Source organism: Canis lupus, chromosome 20, assembly GCF_048164855.1.
Source record: "Canis lupus baileyi chromosome 20, mCanLup2.hap1, whole genome shotgun sequence".
NCBI lineage: Eukaryota > Metazoa > Chordata > Mammalia > Carnivora > Canidae > Canis > Canis lupus.
Window position 1 is genome coordinate 15,763,511 of NC_132857.1, and position 19,108 is coordinate 15,782,618.

At 33.1% G+C, this 19,108-nt stretch overlaps 1 long non-coding RNA gene across 4 annotated transcripts in view; it reads left to right on the plus strand.

The window, feature by feature from the left end:
- The first annotated feature begins 428 nt into the window (after positions 1–428).
- Positions 429–19,108, plus strand: part of LOC140611694 (uncharacterized) — a 754,568-nt gene continuing 735,888 nt past the window's right edge. The window contains exons 1-2 of one of the 4 annotated variants that reach the window (XR_012012832.1): positions 429–781; positions 3,082–3,198. This is a non-coding gene — a long non-coding RNA (uncharacterized lncRNA). The remainder of the gene's footprint in view (positions 782–3,081; positions 3,199–19,108) is intronic. The other 3 variants (XR_012012833.1, XR_012012835.1, XR_012012834.1) reach the window with 3 other exon arrangements.

Here is a 19,108-nt window from a genome sequence, read left to right on the forward strand (position 1 = left end):
AATGAAAGCCCTGTCCTAGATCACACGGGCTGCTACAATAAAATACCACAGACTGGGTAGCTTAAACAACAGAAGTTAATTTTTCAAAGTTATGTGGGCTACGAAGTCTGAGATTAGGGTTCCAATATGGTTGGGGTCATTCTAGTGAGGGCCCTCTAAATGGCTTGCAGACTGTTGCCTTCTTACATGCCTCAAATAGTGGAGAGTAGAAGCCTTGATGTCTTTTCCTCCTCTGATAGTAGCATTCATCCCATCACGGCGGGCGGGGGGGGGGGGGGGTGTCTCACCTTACCTTCATGACCTCATCTAAACCTGCTTACCTTCCAAAGACCATGCTTCCTAATACCATCACATTGAGGAATGGGAATTGAACCTGTGAATTTTGTGGGGACACAATCATTTGGCTCATAGCAATCCTCACAGTCAAATCAGCTTTTAAAATGTTGAGTTAGCCAGATAAGGATTTTAAATGTTGCTATTTTTATACCAGGATTTTGGCTCTTACATGTATTATATAACTTTAAGAGGGTGGGATATATCGTAGGCACTATTTTCCAGAGATCTTCAACTATAGAACTCCTTTTCCTACAGAGTATCCTGAGGAGCTAATGTCTAGGAAATGCACTCTGGTGTTGCTGTGTCTTGGCACTGGACATCTCTAGGGTTTTTTTTTTTTTTTTTCCAATCTCATTACAGAAGCCCATTAGTAACTTGGCATGTGTATGAGACTACTGCTGTAAGGGGACATTTCATATATTACTGTGTCTCTTGGGGCTAGAAGGTAAGAAATGTTTTCTACATGTTTTCTCTTGCCTTGTCTCCTGCTCTTGGGAGATTGTAATTTTTAAGACATAATGACCTAAGAATATTATGGATATTTGAAAAATATCATAAATGTGAATGGACTTAGTGTTCTACAGTAAGCCAAAGTATTGTATAACCAAATAGATTCTAACTTCATGATAAGATTCAAAGTCTCCATTAAAAAAAAAAAAAAAAAGATAAATGCGTTCCTGTCCTTCTGGACAAAAGAATCAGAAATGAAACCAATTTCTTTAATTTTCTTACCAGCTTATTAATTTGATGTCATGTAGATACTACTTATACTTTATGTTATTGACGAGTCAAGGAAATGAAGTCATTTGTACACATTGGAATTTTATTTAAGCATCCATTGAGTTCAGTTAAATAAGCCTACATCCAACTTTTAAGTTAAATGTAACTTTAGTCACTCTTTATTGTTTATATATAGTTTTTATAAAGTGAATAGAGACTTTTTTTGTTTTCAATATGCTTAATAAATAATATTGGAAACTAGATTTTAAAATAATGTATAAACATATAATATTTTTAAATGAAAATAATTTAAGAGTGGAAAATGGAAAAATCATATAATGTTTTCAAACTGTCAGTGCTGAATAGTTGTATATTTTAAAAATATACAGGCCTTTGTTTTACCGGATATTCGAAATTGTTATAGTCAAGAGGGAAGAAAGATACAGGCCAGAATGTTGGGCATTTGCATGTAATGTAAAAATAGGTCACCTTTGGAAGGCATGTAGAATATGTAACCATTTGTTTATTTGTTGCTACTTATGGTAACAGTGTTCCTGAGAGCTAAGATAAATAGGATTTGGAGAATGATTTCTTTCTTAAGAATTTAAAAATGGTATACACTTATTTATGGATAATTTTTTCTTGGTGTATACTAAAAGAATGTCCAATTGATTAGGAAACATTGCATAAATTTATTTTAAAGTATATTTGTTACATTTCCAATAATATGCTTAATGTATCTTTTGTTTAAACCTCTAGACACTTTTTGAGGTCAAATATCTTTAAGTTTAAAACAATGGGTTCAGTTGTTAAACGAAGTACAAAAATATACTAGCTTCCTATTTTTCCAGATCTTCTGATGCTCTGTAGTGTATTTGTTATATTTTTAACATAAATTTTCTTGCTTTCTGTAAATGTAAACATATATGAACCCCATATCAAATGATAGATGGTTGCCAATGAGGCAAATTTAGGGCAAAATCAAGTATATTAAGTCACTTCATGTTTTATTAATAATAGAGGAGTTCCAGGTTAGACTTGGAAAAATTTAAATGGAGAAATGGAAAACATTACATTGCAAAGGAATGTTGATTAAATGTGATGGCAGTAATCAAGATGATTTCATATACATGATTTATTATGAAATATATAAAAAATTACATTAAGTCAAAAAGATATTTTTATTCTTTGCAAAGTGAAGTTTACCCAATTTATCCTGACTGCATTCTCTATACTCAACACTGTTTCTGCCAGCTTGATTTGATATTCTTTTTTTAATTTTTTGGTGTATTTTGAATAATGAATAATTTTCTCTTATTTGTTTCTTTTGTTTTGTAAAATGAAGTCCAGTGTAATGATGGAGACATTTAATTGTTACCTTATAGATGAATTCTAAAATATTCCTTATTTCAAGTTAGACATCAGTTGTCACTACAGAGAAGTTACTGCATCAAAGATCTCTTTGAAATTCTAAGTACTTTGGGCAGCCTGGGTGGCTCAGTGGTTTAGCACTGCCTTCAGCCCAGAGCATGATCCTGGAGACCCAGGATCAAGTCCCACGTCGGGTTCCCTATGTGGAGCCTGCTTCTCCTTCTGCCTGTGTCTCTGCCTCTCTCTCTCCTCTCTGTATATTCTCATGAATACATAAATAAAATCTTTAAAAAAAATTCGAAGTACTTTAAAATAAGTACACACACCCAAATAAAACCAGAATCCTCATATTACTGTTTTAATAATAGCTAAGCATATTATCTTTTTATTTTTTTAGAGGTAGGGACAGAGGGAGAGGGGAGGGGCAGACGGAGTGGAGAGGGGCAGAGGGAGAAGGAGAGAGAGAATCTTAAGCAGGTTCCATGCCCAGTGCTCAGAGCAGAGCCTGACTTGGGGCTAATTTCACAACCCTGAGGGAATGACCTAAGCCAAGATCAAGAGTGAGTGGCTTAATGGACTGAGCCCCCAGACACCTCTAAAGCATATTATCATTAGAGATAAAGAGTTAATTAAATTCATCAAATATTTTTTTAGCACCTACAGTATCTCTCAGAATGCCGATTGTATAATTGGCACTCCATTGACACTGGATTTTTGGAATGAGTGGGCAGATGGAAGCATTTTGTTAGCTGAAGCAAGTTTCGTATAAAGGTATGTAAATATTACTTGTTCTCGAGATTCTTTCAACTAGCTGGGGATTCAAGGAAGTAGACAGAAAAACAGGCATTTAAGGAAGAAGGAACTGAATGTGGAAGAGAAGGAAGTGCAAATGCTTAGGAAGTACATAGGCTCAGCTTGTGGCCCCAAATGCTCTGAGTTTAGTGCTCTTGTAGGGTAGATTGGAGACTAAACCTGGAAGAGTGACTTGACTTCTCATTTTAGAGATATTTTAACCTAGACTACATTTATACTTCAATGGTTAGAAAATATGAGGATCTTAGAAATGTTTTGATTGGAGAAATGACATGGCATTAGGTAGCTAATTGGATGAGTGTTCACCAAGTGAACTGTACACCTGAGAAAGGGAAGCTGCCAGAAGTGTTACAGACCAGACACAAACCAGGCCATTTGGCTACAGTCTATGCTATGTTTCTCAAATTAGTATTTTTATTTTCTGAATTCTTAGGCTAGCTTTCCATTGTTTACTGGCAACTCTACAACACTTTTTTTCTTAGCTTATCTTAGCTAATGCTCTCTTAAATCCATATCATAATATCTTTCCTCTCTTTCTTAGGTAGGATATTTAGCTAAAGGGACCTTATTAAAATATCTTTTTAGTTAAGATCATGCATGCATGGGTGTGTGTGTGTGTGTGTGTGTGTGTGTGTGGCATTGACTGCGATTGCTGTTCATCCTGGATATCATTAGAAACTCTGAATAGATGTAGGTCATAATTGGAAAAGAAAAAAGTATGTATGATTGCCCTTAAGATAATTTATCTTTTTCGTATTTATTATAGTCAGATTTGACAAAGTCTTTTGGAACATGAGCTGTTTTCCAGGTATTTTCATTTACTAGTGATAATGAACTTTTGTAGTGTATAATAGTCATTTTGCTAACAGATTACAGATAGTATGTAACTTCATAATTGCAATACTGTGGCTTATATATTGTCTTACTTCTTTCTTAGAAGAATAAATTGAGGTATAGAGACATTAAATATTTTCCTATATGTCAGGCAGCTAATAAGTGATAGAGTAAGTAATGAAATTGGTCTGGTTTCAAATAATACTACTTTGTCACCAATTAATATAATTGAATCCTTGTAGAAATAGCTTTATGCAGTCTATTATTATTCCCATTTATTTTTAGGTTAGAGAATAGACTCATCTGGGTAGAAAAAAAGGCTAAAGTCAGATTAAAACAAAGGATTTCAAGCTCCACATTCCATGACCTACATGTTGTATTAACTTTCTCAACTTTAGGACTAAGAAACAAAGTAAAATAAATAATTTGGAGCCCCAAGATGCCTATTAATCAGTGACTTCTCTAAAATATTACTTTTTGTTTGTTTGTTTCAATTATTCATACCTCAGCTTTGTTTCCATTAATTATAGTCTCAAACTCAGTGGTTTATGGTGTTAAATTTATTAACGAATACATATTTTTAGTAAATTTAATTTCTATTGTTGTCTAGCACTGGGACCTTAGAGCTCCATATTCTTCCCTAGAGCTTTATTTAATGTTGCCTCTAGTCATCTACTGGAAATGGTATGTATGACCTTAGGCATCTTCATGGTAGATTTTCCTGCCACTTTCTTCTGTCTATTCTATGCAGCTGCCTAATGAGTCATTTCAATGTCTACTTCATGTTTCCCAGCTGCATTTCATTTAGTTACCCAATATATTGCACATGCATGAAGAAACACTTATAAGGTTCGTGTTCAAGAATGCTTAGATTAGTGGGTGGCTTAGAGAGGGGGAGGAGGATGACAGAAAGAAATTAATGGATTCCCCACAGAAAGGTAATACTTTAAAATGCACAATAAAGAATTTCTTGTAACCCAGATCACCCCATCGACATACATAATACAGTTTGAACATACACCTATGTTAACTTTTGAAACAACTCTTAATTTATTAAGGTGAAAGAGCTTGTTAGCATTTGCTTCAGCATGCACAGGAGAGGTAAATGATTGGTTTAAAAATGTTTGATGATGCAGGGTTAATTGTTGGGCCTTAGGGACTTAGGATTCTTCAGAATTATGTTTTAAAATCTATAATACAAGCTTTAAAGCACCACCTGCAAAATGAAAAAGTATTCTGGTGCTTGAAATATATTGATATGAGCTAAAGTGAAGCTCATAAATTTTGTTCTGTTTCTCTTCTGAACAAACACAGCTTAGGATTGTATAATGCGTGCCTGGGGTGGTCTTGGTCATTGTGCTGTCAGAAAGCAGTGTGCTGTGTTCTTCCAGAAATATAGATGTGATACATCATATGCTGGGAATAGTGGTTTTTTTTCATGATTTTTCAGTTTTATTCTCCCTTCCTTTGGGTACAGTTTTACCTTAGTATAGAATAAGCAAAGTATTACTAATAAACAGTGAAAGGGCTGACCTACAAAACCATCTTCAAGGGTTAAACAGATACTTGGCACTAATCATATGTTAGATCTAAATGAAAGTAGTGAATATTAGATAGCATTCCTCTTAGAAGTTTAAAATGATATCCCCAAATCTGGTTTTGTCCAATGGATGTTTGGCCCACACATTGTTTTTTAACAATTTAATTAGTTTCCAACATTCAAAATTGGAAGGTTTTACCTAAAATATCAGAGTTCTGGCTTCTCTTAAAAAATATGAAGGTCTGGCAATATTGAGAAGACCTTCCCGCATGACCATAGTTGATGAGAACTGCAGAAAATACCCACTACACACATTTGCTAGAATCTAAATTCCATGAAGACTCATGAAGAAGGAACTGTTCCATGAAGAACTGAAGTCCTATGAAGTACCATGAAGGACTGGTTTGTGGGTTGAAATAATCTGAATACATGGAAGAGTGTCTGGCTATAATATGTTTAATACATTATCACACAAATCAGTCTTTAATCTCTTACTAAACATTTGTTGAGCAACAGAGTATAGGTTCACCAGGATGATACCCACGAATCATTACTGTATTGTACTGAAAACACCTTTTCATTTATGTTATCTCTTTGGGCCCCTTCTCAGGTATTTACATTTTTTGTTGCTTTTTAAAAATTGTAGTAAAATATACAAAACATAAACATTACCATATTAAGCATTTTTAAATGTACAGTTCAGTGGCTTTAAATATATTCACATTATTGTACAATCATCACCAGGACTTTTCCATCTCCAGAACTTTTTTCATCTTCCATATATAGAATATGGTTCGTATAAGGAATATCTTTCTAAAAAGACTTATCTAAGTCATTGTAGAAATTTTTATTTTGGGATCCTGGATGGCTCATTGGTTGAGCATTTGCCTTCAGCTCAGTTCATGATCCTGCGGTCCTGGGATCAAGTCCTGCATTAGGCTCCTCCCAGGGAGTCTGCTTCTCTCTCTGCCTATGTCTCTGCCTCTCTCTCTCTCTCTGTCTCTCATGAATAAATAAATAAAACCGTAAAAAAAAGGAAATTTTTATTTCATTTTTAATAGTTTTGGGGAAAGAAGGTTGGCTACTCTGGTGAACATTTAAGCATTACTGTAGCAACTATACATGGAAGATTCTTTTGTTTTGTTCAATTATGTTTATAGAGATTTGTTAACCTAATGTTTTCATTTATAGTGAGATTTTATCTTCAGAAAAGTAATTTTTTTCTTGCCCAACCTTTGTCTTTAGATTGATGTTCTCACATAACAATCCAGGAATGCAGATATTATTTGCTAATTTTAAGAAACTCTGGTTTGATGCGATTAGGTGATTGCTGGAATATCAGCCCAGGTTTTCTGTTTAGCTCAGTGTACTTTCACTGCACCAGGAATTCCTGATTATAGAAATTTTTCAAAATGGTTCAAAACCTGTAATTTTAAAAGATTTTGGGGAAATATATATATATTGCATATTTATTTGTTCTTGATATTGAAAGACCTCTGAAATTCTTTCAACAGCTTAGCCCAGTCCTGGAGATGATGCAAACATTTTGCCATGGCAATTCTTTGGATTTGTGTTCACTAGCCTATGTAAGACAACTGCTTGGTAATGGTGGAAGAAGTTTATAAATCTTGTTGAAAAGCAAACATCGAGATCACAAACAATATAGATATTTATTAAGGACCCACACTTGTAAAGCCAAGGTTTCCTTAAAAAAAAAAAAAAATGAGGCATTTTGCTCTGACAAGAAGACAATGGAATTTAATTAAGTTTTGTATACCATATACTTTGCAGTTGGAATCCAGTGATGTAATTAAATCGTCTCACTTTTCATTGTAAAATGGACTTGCAAAAGCTTGTATTTTGCTCATGGTTAGTAAATTTTCAGTGAAGTTTTGTTAAATTAGTTAAACTATATATTATTAAAATCTCTGAAGTCATATAACAGGCTTAAATGCTAAAGAATATGATATTAAAGACATTTACATTATTCATTGTTATGTTTTATTTCAAACAAATTAGTAACCCTGTTCTTAGATATAATACTTAATGAGTCCTGTGATTCATCTCTTGAAAGACTGACATATAATTGGTAATGAAGTTATCTGCTTTTGACAAAAGTTTCTCCTATGACTTTCTGATGATATTTTTAAAAGGCTGGATTTATAAAATCCATAAATTTATGCGTCTTTTGAGGAAGGCCACTTTTATATTAAATCTAATTAGTGATGAGGGCAGTTTTCAAGTTTATCATATTCTCACAGTTATAACACATTTTCTGAAATTATGCCCTTTATCATGATAGCAGCTTCCTTATTTTTTTACTTCTATTATTTTGTCTGATTAGTTCTCTCAAATTTCAATCTTTGTATTCTCTGAGCTTTCTCTAGTGTATTATTAGTGCCATTGATTTCTCAGATTAATCTTAAATTAGTTATTTTCATATTTAAAACATTTAAATCTTTTAGCAAGTAAATACATGCTTAAGATGCATCTGCTTGCTTAATAAAAGCATGGAACAGTGCTGTATCTAATGTAAATGACCTTCACAGAGGATTGTTTTATAATATTCCATAGATAACAAAATTATTTTTAGTAGTAATCATGAAATGAAATAGATACTAACAGCAATAATAGAAAAATAAATGAGTTTTGTATGTATAATCATGCCAGTAAAAAATTTAGAAAACAATAAAAGTAATAGATTAAGATTTTTTATTTCCATAAAAATACTTTTTTTTTGAAAAATAGAAAAGAAAGAAATGAAGAATGCCTTCAAGAGAATAAATTCTTCAAGATTTGGAGGGTGATTTGTGCATAGAATTACAATATTAAGGTAACTCAAGTACTGTTTCTTCATCTTTACAATCACTGTGCTTTCAGTGTTTCATCTTTACAATCACTGTGCTTTCAGTGTTTATTTTGAATTTGTAGATGCAGATGTATATTGAGCCGTAGATGTTGGAGTTCTGAACTATGCCCAAAAGAAGCTCAAAGTATTTCAAACCATTGTGAATTTACTCTTGAAATGAATGAGGGCAGCAAGGATCACAGAGTTTGTGTGTCAGGGCTGACTGGGTAACTCAAAGTTTTCCAAATTAATCTGCCTGTAGAATATTATTTTCATTAAAGGTAAATAGTAATCAAATGCTAATTTGGATTATATATGTATTTTACTAAAACTCAACAGTAACAGCAATTACATTTAGAACATAAAAGCAGAGATTTGCATACTATAGCTTATGGGGCCAAATCTCCCATGATCCCAGGTAAGCCATTTTTGGGGAGAGCAAGAGAGAGCAAGAAAAGGTTCAGACACCATTTCTGAGCATGCGCATCCACAATGGGACTAAATTCTGTTGTGTATGTGAGTGTTGGTTTTAGCACACTATATTAAAAGCAAACACAGTCTATGCCATTTTATTTTCCAGGTGCTGTGTATCTTAGGTGTTGACTTTCTCTGTGGTAAATGTGGTTAACTTGAGTGTGGTTCAGAAAATGTGTCTCATGTGCTTTAACCTCTTTTATTTGAGGAAATAATCCAAGCTCAGATTTAAATCAAAACCTTCGAGGAATTATATTTCTTCAAGCAGCTTCACCTTGATAGAGTTTTGTTATCTCTTATATTTTTATTAAAGATAGATTTATGAGCAGAAAACTGTTGTTACATAAATATTTGCAAGCTATGTCTTTGAAATAATTTCTCCCCTTTTGATCTAACCTTATATAAAATAAAAAAAGCTGTTGATAATAGTTAAATTTCCTTGACTTTTTCTTTAAAGTGCATTACTTTATTTATAGGGTCTCAAAAATGTTTCTGTATATTAAAAAAGTAACTATCATATTTTAGCAGACCAGAAATATATCTTGTAAGGAAAATCCCTTTGGTACTACTGTTAGCTTTAGCCATATGGACTATCATGTTCTTGGTCTCTCCGAGGACCTGTGCCCAAATGGAATAGTCTTTGCTTTATCAATAGATATTTTTAAATTTATGCTGCAATGACTGCAAATTTTGCAGCATAGTCTACTTGGTTATATTATTTCAATTATGCTCATTCTTTAATGTAGTCTTTTTTTATCCATTTTGTGTTTATCATACTAAATAAAACACAAGTAGGAAATACCAATTTTAAGTCTTTAAACTATATAATTGCATCTGTAACTAATAAAGGGATATGACTGTATACTTAGTGCACTTTAAGTTTTCAAAGCTTTGAGAAATAAAAAAAAACCCATTAGATCATTTAGCGTGTAATTTAGAAAAGTTAAGGCCTAAGAACTGCCTTTTATATACTCTTGATGTAGGACCAAGAAGGTTCTGGGGCTGGTACACTTTAGTTCATTGTGACCCTTTGAAATATAAGGATCACCAATCAGCCATTTTATGTCTAAGAGAACTAGACTATAGGCTCCGGGAATACTTGAATACTGATGAAACTCAAGTTAATAAAAATATAGAAATTAATTCTGAGTTTTATTTTATGTCAGTAGGCGTTCAGCTGTTCAAACTGATTTTTCAAAGGAATTCACTACTTTGAAAGATTCAGGCCCAGATAACCAACTAGTTGATTTGTAATTTGGAAGTAATAAAGGATTTCCCTCTGTTAGGATGGTGCAGATAACATTTTATGCCCAGTCTAAAGGCAGTTGACCAAGAGTAGTATGAAAGGACCAACAAAAATCAGGAATGCAGTAATTAGGATAATCAGTGGAAAGAAATCAGTTCCTATGTAAGGTGACTTCCTCACCTTCTTTTCCTTCTCTTCCTCCTTCATCTTTTCCTGCTTCTTCTTACTTCTTTTAATATATATCTTTTGTAATTTTTAGTTTTATTTATTAGATATATACATGACAAATCAATAAGCAAAAGGCCTATATAACATATTAGAAAGTTTTATAAAAGACATGAACAGGTAGTGAAGTTCCTTCTGGGCTTCTCTCCAGGAAGAGAGGACTATTGCTCCACTATTTCATTAAATGGGGAAGTATTTGCTATTAATCTACAAGGAATCCTTTGCCAATTGGTATATGTACTGTCTCTGCATCTTATAATAAGATCACCTTTTTGTAAAGGCACGTGGGATCTTTTCAACTCCTATTTTAAAGCCAACAAACAGAAAAGCATCTCTCTCTCTCTTTTTAAAGAGTTATTTATTTTAGAGAGAGAGAGAGCACGTGCACAAGCAGGGGGAGGGGCAGAAAGAGAGGGAGAGAATCTCAAGCAGACTCCCTGTTAGGCATGGAGCCAGATTTGGGGCTTCATCCCAGGACCCTGAGATCATGACCTAACTGAAATCAAGAATCAGATGTTCAACTGACTAAGTCACCCAGGTGCCCCCAAAGGAATAGCTCTTGTGGCAATTAAAAGGTGCTGTTTTCACATAATTTGGTCAACTTGGGAAATACTCAAACCTGAAACAGGACTTCATACCATACTGCTAAGAAAGTTATAGCACAGCTTCCATAGACTTTTCAAGGTTGTGACAAGAACAGGATGCAAGAATCCCTCTGCCCCCTCAAAAAAGGGCACATCTGTGGAATGGAAAATTAATTGTGACCAGGAAATATATATGGATATAGTTTTGGTTGTGATTTTTAATAGTGGATCAACCAACCTACCTGAAAGAAATGCAAATGGACTACCTTCACATTAAACTGCATAATCTTGCTCATAATTAAAGAAATAAAAATTCAGACATAAGAACTTGATTCGCACTTATTTTCTTAATAAAGTACCTGTTGATGTACAATATGTAAATATATAGAATGGAGAAGTAATAGTTCTCATTCAAAGATAGTGCCATCAAAATCATTTTTAACCTCTTTAATGGCAGCTTGTCACATCTATAAAAATATAAATGTACATTACTTTGACCTAACAATTTCACTTCTAGGAATTTATCATGTAGTTTATCTTGCACATGTATGCAAGGGCATTTCTACAGAGATATTTTCTGCATCTCTGTTTATGAAAGCAAAAACTGGAAAGTACCATAATGTTTTTCATTTATTTATGAAATAATATAATATATATATATATATATATATACCAATATGTCATGGAATATTATACAACCACTAAAAAGGATAAAGAGTAAATCCATTTGTTTACATTAAGAAATCTCAAATATAATTCCAACTAGAGACATCAGTTCCCAGAGCAGTGTTAAAATTTAACAGCAAATTTATTAATAAATTGAATAACAGTGTTAAATTCAGTATGTGAATTTTTGTTAAAATGAAAAATATAGATAGATTATAATTCTGGAATGATGCAGAGTAACTTAAGTGTATTCTCTTGGGCAGGAACATGAGGACTAGAGAACTACTTTTCCCTCTATTAACTATACTATTTGAATATTTACCATGAGTTTTTTTTTTTTTTTTAAGAAATCAAAAATCTAGTAGAAGGAGTGTAAATGGCATTTTACAAAAACTAATGTTGGACATCTCACTGAAATGTCTTCTAATCTAATTTTGTTGTATTTGTGAAGTTATTTTAAAATGCATCAAATCTAATAGTGTTTATGCAAGGAAGATTTCACATCAATGTTTTACCACCTCATCACTGATACTTCCTTATTCTATTGGTAATTTTGTTGATTATCACAATGGATGCAGAAAAAGCATTCAATAAATTCAATATTTTACCCACATACACATGCCTATATGTATTTTTGTATGTGTGTATTAAAAATAGTGGAGAACTTCACTGATTCTGCTTGTATCTACTAAAATTCAATGCAAAACATTATACTTAATTTTTAACTTTAGAAGCATCTTAAAAAGTGATGCTTGCTATCATCGCTACTGCTCAAGTTGTAATCATTTTGGAGGTTCTGGCCAATATAATGTGATTTCTTTTCTTAACTCATGGATTACTGGATCGCTTGGATGTGATTTTTGTGGTGTTCAAGTATGTGGTATTTTTGTCTTTTTTTGTTTTAGCTCTATTGATTTTTGTCTTTTATCTTCATAGGACTGTGATAAGAAAGAGAGTCTTAGAATAGCATTTATTTGGAATTTGTGGAAGCTTTATTTTTATGGCTTACTATATAGTCAATTTCTTCTTGCTGAAATAGCCCCTTTATAATTTTTTTTCAGTGAGAAACTGACCAAAATTTCTGTGTTCTTGATTTCTAAAAATGCCTTTAATTCACTCTAACTCTTGAATGGTAGACTGGCCAGGCATATAATGAAGTACAAGGTAATTTTCCTAGAGTCATCTAAATATATGATTTATCTGACTTCTGTCACATATTTCTGTGAATAAGAAGTCTGCCATCAATCTTATTGGTGAAGTTTCCTTATAGAAAATTTTGCCTTTTTCTGGAAAACTTAAAAACTTTTCTTTGCTGCAAAAGGTAGCAAATTTCATTATGATGTGTTGAGATTTGGTTTACACATATGGTAGGTTTTTTTCAACCTGAAGATTGATATCATTAGTTCTGGGAAAAATCTCAGCTCTTACATCTTCAAATACTACATCTTTGCAGTCTTTTCTATTTTTCTCTTTTTGGAATTAGGCAGATATATATGGTCCTCAAATTATTTCTCATGTCTCTTGATTACCCACCTTCTCCCTCATCCATTATGGAAAATTGTTAGTCCTGTCTTCCAACTTATTAATTTGGTTTCTAATTTTCTTTAAGATTTAGCCTACAGTTTTAAGTTTTTAAAAATTTCCCTAATGACTCTGTTTTTTTAATTTCTAAAATTTCTAATATTTTTTCCTGTCTGCTGTTTTATCATCACGTATTATTTTTTTCCTTAAAATATTTTTTCTTTTTATCTCTTTGAGTTATTTAAACCTAATTCTCTGGGATGCCTGGGTGGCTCAGCAGTTAAGCATCTGCTTTTGACTCAGGGCATGATCCTGGAGTCTGGTGTCAAGTCCCCCACCAGGCTCCTTGTGAGCCTGTTCTCCCTCTGCAGGTGTCTCTGCCCCCCACCTCTGTCTTTCACGAATAAATAAATAAAATAAATAAAAATAAGCCTAATTCTCCTAATATCTTCTCAAATTATGTTATTAGTTTGATTTTCTTGATTCAAATTCTCTCATGTTGGAGGCAGTAAACCCTCTTAGATATTTATTAGTTTGTGTGTTTGCTTTAACTCCTGCTGTGCATAATATATGCTCTATGAGGGCATGATTTGTAACTATTTGTTTTTCACTATTGTTTTCTTAGCACTGGCAGAGCACCTGGCATATGGTAGGTACTCAATAAATATTTGTTGCATCAGCAATTCATGTACTTTTGTTCTTTGTAAATCTTGTTTGTAAACTTATCCTATATGGGTTTTCCATGGTCTATATAATTGCTTTCTGTTTGTTTCTGCCCTAGGCTTATAAGAACATTGTAGCTGTTTGGCTTAAAACTCTTGCCCTGTGTAGTGGCACATATCCATGCCACACACCCCTAACTTTGCATCTGTTCTGGGCTATAGTCTGGCAGTTTATTTCTACCCCTTTCACAGGAAGAAGGCCTAGATCTGGCTTTCAGGTTTATGCAGGTCTCACCCATGACCTCTTAGCCTGTATTTGGCTTTATATTCATGGACTACATGACCAGATTTTCAGTTGCTTGCTTTTCCTTCTCAGTTATACTTTTCTGCTTTATGGATATATATCTGTTCAATTTATAAATTTATCTCCATATTTTAAACAAAAAGGAGCCATTACCTGTTATTTCTGTATTTTAAGAAGAGATAATTTTCATGTTTTTTTCTCTAAAGCTAGAATATATGTGTGTGTGTGTTTGCCTATAAAATCAAGAATTATTTATTAATCTCTTTATTTCAGCACAAAAGGAGAACATATACTGTCCTAGCTGTCCAGTAGAGTTATAGCACATAGATTTGTAATATCTTCATGAAGGATAGCCATCCTGTCTAAGTTCCAGAAATTGCATATATCTGTGTAGTCAATAGGAGCAAGAAATACGACCTTAAATCTAATTCATGTAAATGAAGTAATGTAAGCCTGAACCATGAACACCGTTATGTGAGAAGGCTTAGATATCTTTACTGATAGACTATGGTCCTCAATGGGAAGAAGCCACCTGCATGTAGATCTGTGTAAGATGTAGCACAATCTGGTCGCAAACAACACACTGTGCATGCATTACTAGATAAAACTAGCCATCTTATAAAACAAAGACATTCTGTTTCTTATAGTGGAATAATAACAGCTCCTCTTAGAGAATAGTAATTTAACAAGATTGATACCACAATTATACTACTGCATCAAATCCTTAAACTTCAGAAGTTCAAGTAAGGCATTTATGGTGGGTGCTTTCACTTTCAACTTCTTAAACCCATATTCTCCCTGGCCAGGTTGTATATTTAGGGAGAGAATTAAAAATAGGTCAAAAGAAGAGGTACACAATCACTTTCAACATGATTCATACATCTATAGGCATTCATACAAATGCCAAGTAAGGCTTCTGGACGAGAGCAGGCTTTCCTACAGCATGAATACCTTTAATTATGTTGTTTTTTTTCAGTCCTCAGATGAGTTTCTTTTTACCATTTATCAGTGTCTCCTTTCATGTCTTTTTTCAAACATCTAATTGGAATCTGTCATTCTCTTAAGTTTACCAAACTTCATCTAGCTTCCAAACAAACATTTCTGAAATATCAATTTTTCTCTGGAACACTTTTCAGAACATTTAGAAAAAAAGAACACTTTCTATTTTCTATCCTAGACTCTCTCATAAACATATAGTATTCATAAAATGCTCTTATCACCCTTAACTATTTTCTCCAGTGATTGCCCATATGATTACTATATCAATACACATGAATTTAAGTCATATGGTCTATTTTGTCCTTTTGTATATGTAGATAATGATTTTGTGGTTGTGCCTTATAAAGCATCTGAATAAATAGTAAAAATTTATCTGGATATTCAGCTTTATGGTGGTTGGGCTTTATATGCTTATGCTTAGCTGGCTTATATTTTTGCATTTAACCTGTAGATTTGATGTTCTATAACTATATAGTTAACATAAGTTAACAAGGAGACCTATTATCTTTCTTTGTGTATTCTTTTGTTACTATAAAGTAACTTATTATACAAGTAATCCAGACAGTACAGAATTATGAAAAAATAATATGAGTATCACTTTGCTCTTCTAATCCTACTTGTCTGAGGTAACCAATTCTAAGAATTTGGTAATTGACTCTGAAAATATTTAAATAGTACTTTCTCCATTTCTGGTATGATTCTTAAAATTTGATTTTATTGCATGTTAGTTTTCTTATGATTTTGCTATTTCTTAATGGTCCTCTTTGGCAGCACAATCTAGTTTCAACTTTTATATCTTTCTAGTTGATATAAGAGTTTCTGGTATATTTTGCCAAATGTGGCATCTACCATTAGCTAGTCAAAAATGATAGTACCATTGAGTTTTCTTTTTATGTATAACATTGCTAAAATATTATATCATGAACTACAGTGACTTCTGTAAATGCTCTAATATAAGTTATTGGAGGCACTTGCTTATAATACCTGCCACAAACAGGTAAATTATACTTTGATACTTTCCCCCTGAATAACATTTTAGCCTGAATGATCTTACCACAGTTCCAGTTGCACCAGAGGGTCTATTAAGTTACTGTACTTTTCTCTTAGAGAAATCAATACCTATTACCTTTAGGTTACACTTAAAAATATAGGATTGTTTGAATTAGTATGAATGTGTCTTAGTATCATGTAAATGTTTTTTTTTAAATTATTATTATAAGGAATCAATCTAAGTCAGGCTTATAAATAGAAACTTACAGCTAAGAATCTGAATGGACAATAGGAGAGTCAGCACTTCAACTTTTACATGTTTAACAGAAGATTATGGAATTGTCCTACAAGCATAAGCTAAATCATGAAAATTTACATTTTCCTTCTGTAGGACAGTTCCTTCTAACATTATCCTCTGAACAACAGCTCATTTTCTTGTGCCAGTATTCTATTCCCTGAGCTGCAGCTTGGCAGCAGCCAGGTCTCAAATTTCAACCACATGTATTTCAAAAAATCAAAAGATCCTTATTTGGCACTTTAGTCACATATCTTTAAAAGCAGTGTTTGTGCGTCAGATTTAAAAATAATTGAAACCAGGGGCTTCAAAAAACCAAACTTTACTTCCAAGATGTTTCAACTTCAACTGATTCCAAAAACATTGAAAGCAACAGAATGGAAACGAGAATAGAAACTTCATGCAGACTGCAGCTTAATATACTGACAGAGCCAGCAGAAATAGGCTCAAAATGTGTGCCCTACCCCCAAGCCAGGATGAGGATCCTTATAGTGCCTTGACCCTGTTTGCATGATAGCCTGCCTGAAAACAGGTTCTGCAAGTCTATGGGATCATTTTCTCTAACACTGAATGAACTCATACCCAAAGATGGGAACATATGTAGCTGTTTTGGGTTGGTTATCCAATATTAAAAATCACATTAAGAAGTATATGCATATATATTTCATGGTCAAAATTGACTTTCCATTCCTCAGACTTGCCTTTTTTTTTTTTTTTTTTTTGGAGAGATTCTTATTTTATGTTCTTGTCAGAACCTTGAAAAATCCTTTAAGGCTGTGCGCATGTCCTTGTGAGCAGCATGGTTTGGAGTTCTGTTTCAGTTTTGAGTATTTGTCAAGTTGACCTAATCATGTGAAAACAGCAGTATATAATTGCCTTAAGATATGTTCTTTTGTATTTGTTGGTTTTAAGCTGAAAAGAGCCCAGATGCCTTTAAAGAGAAAGAAGAACTTACTGTAAAATGCAGTTAAAGGACTTACAGAAGTTAGGAGAGGATTCCTTGTAGATTTATAGTGCATGCTTCTCCATTTTGTGCAGTAAGGTAGCAATAATCTCTCTGGTCTAAAAGGGTAATTACTCTTCTCTTCCTGAAGAGAAGCTAAGTAGGAACTTCACTCTGACTGTAAAGGAGATAGGATAATAGAGATATATAAAAACAGTAAATAAAGGAAAATGACCTCATTTTTATGTAAATGTATTTACCTCTAAAGTTTCATATATAAACCTCTGGTGTATGATTGAGGGGCATAAAACAAGTTATTTTAATCAGACAACCTTTTATTTTAGACCACACTGCTAATTTAATAATTTATGGTTCTCCCAGATTCCATTCTTTCTTTGTTCCAAATGTTTTTCATATTGTGTAGATGCACCTTTACAGAGAACTCCTTTGATTGTTCCCTGATTAGCAAAAATCCTCATTGAAGCACCATTTTCTTTCATTCAATCAATGAATGAAAGGTCCAAGTACCTTAGACTGGAACTAAACCTTACAGTTTTACAGTTGGCCTTCACATCCCTTCTATTCTTAAAGCACATCATCCCTTCACCTCTTCTTTGGCCATCTTCACTTGTAGAGTAGAAAAATCTCACTTTTTAAAGCAGAGCATATTGCAAAGAGAACAGACAACCAAAACTGAAATTTTAACATCATCACTTATTTCTGTAATCTTGGAAGAACCATTTAGTATTTATAAAGTATCTCTGTGCTTCCTATCTCTAGGGTGATTATACTTCCAAGTGAGAAAATCCAAAGGAAACATTTTTGAAAACTAAAACATGATCTACGATTAATTTCCAAAGTGCAACAGAGTCCTAACTACATTTTATTTTCATAATTTTATATTAGAAACTGGTTCCATGCTTGCACGTGTTTGATGACTCCTAGCCATGGATTATTAGCTGCTGACTTGGATAACTCACTTAATTTCTTTGTAAATCAGTTTTCTCATTTGTTAAATGGGAATAATGCTAATAGTGGCCCTCTCAAATAGTTCTTGTGGGAGTTTCAGTTGAGTTAATTCTTATGAAAAGTTTAATGAAGAGTTAATATTTGAAAAAAATGCCCAGAAGAGTACCTCCTGTGAAGGAAATGTTCTATAAGGGTTTGCTGAATACATAAGCACTACATTAAACAAAGTTAAGTAGTTTTTTTTTTTTAATTTCAGGATTTATTAGCAAACATGCATTGTTGTTTTCTAAGAGAGAATATAATAGAGTTTCTCAAAATTATTTCCTGAAGTAAATTTCTTTTGATGAGTACCTTGAAAAATGCTGCCCTTTACCAATAATTATTTCATTTCTTCTTAATAAATGGTGAATTTTTTTCCTCACTGCCTAGCTTCCTATTAGGGAGGTATATGCGCCTTGGCAAGCCTTATTTAATTTGCATAGCACTGAAAATATCCTTTTTTAAAAAAATATTTTAGGCAATTTGAGATTCACAGCAGAATTGAGTAGAAAATATAGAGTTCTACACCACACAGGTACATTTGTTATGATTGATGAACCTACTTGGACGCATCATTATCGTCCAACGTCCATAGTTTACATCCTGGTTTTGTATATTGGGTTTTTGACAATGTATAATGACATAGAACCACCCTGATAACATCATGTAGAATATTTCACTGACTTAAAAAATCTTCTGTGATCTGCCTATTTATCTTTTCCATCCCCA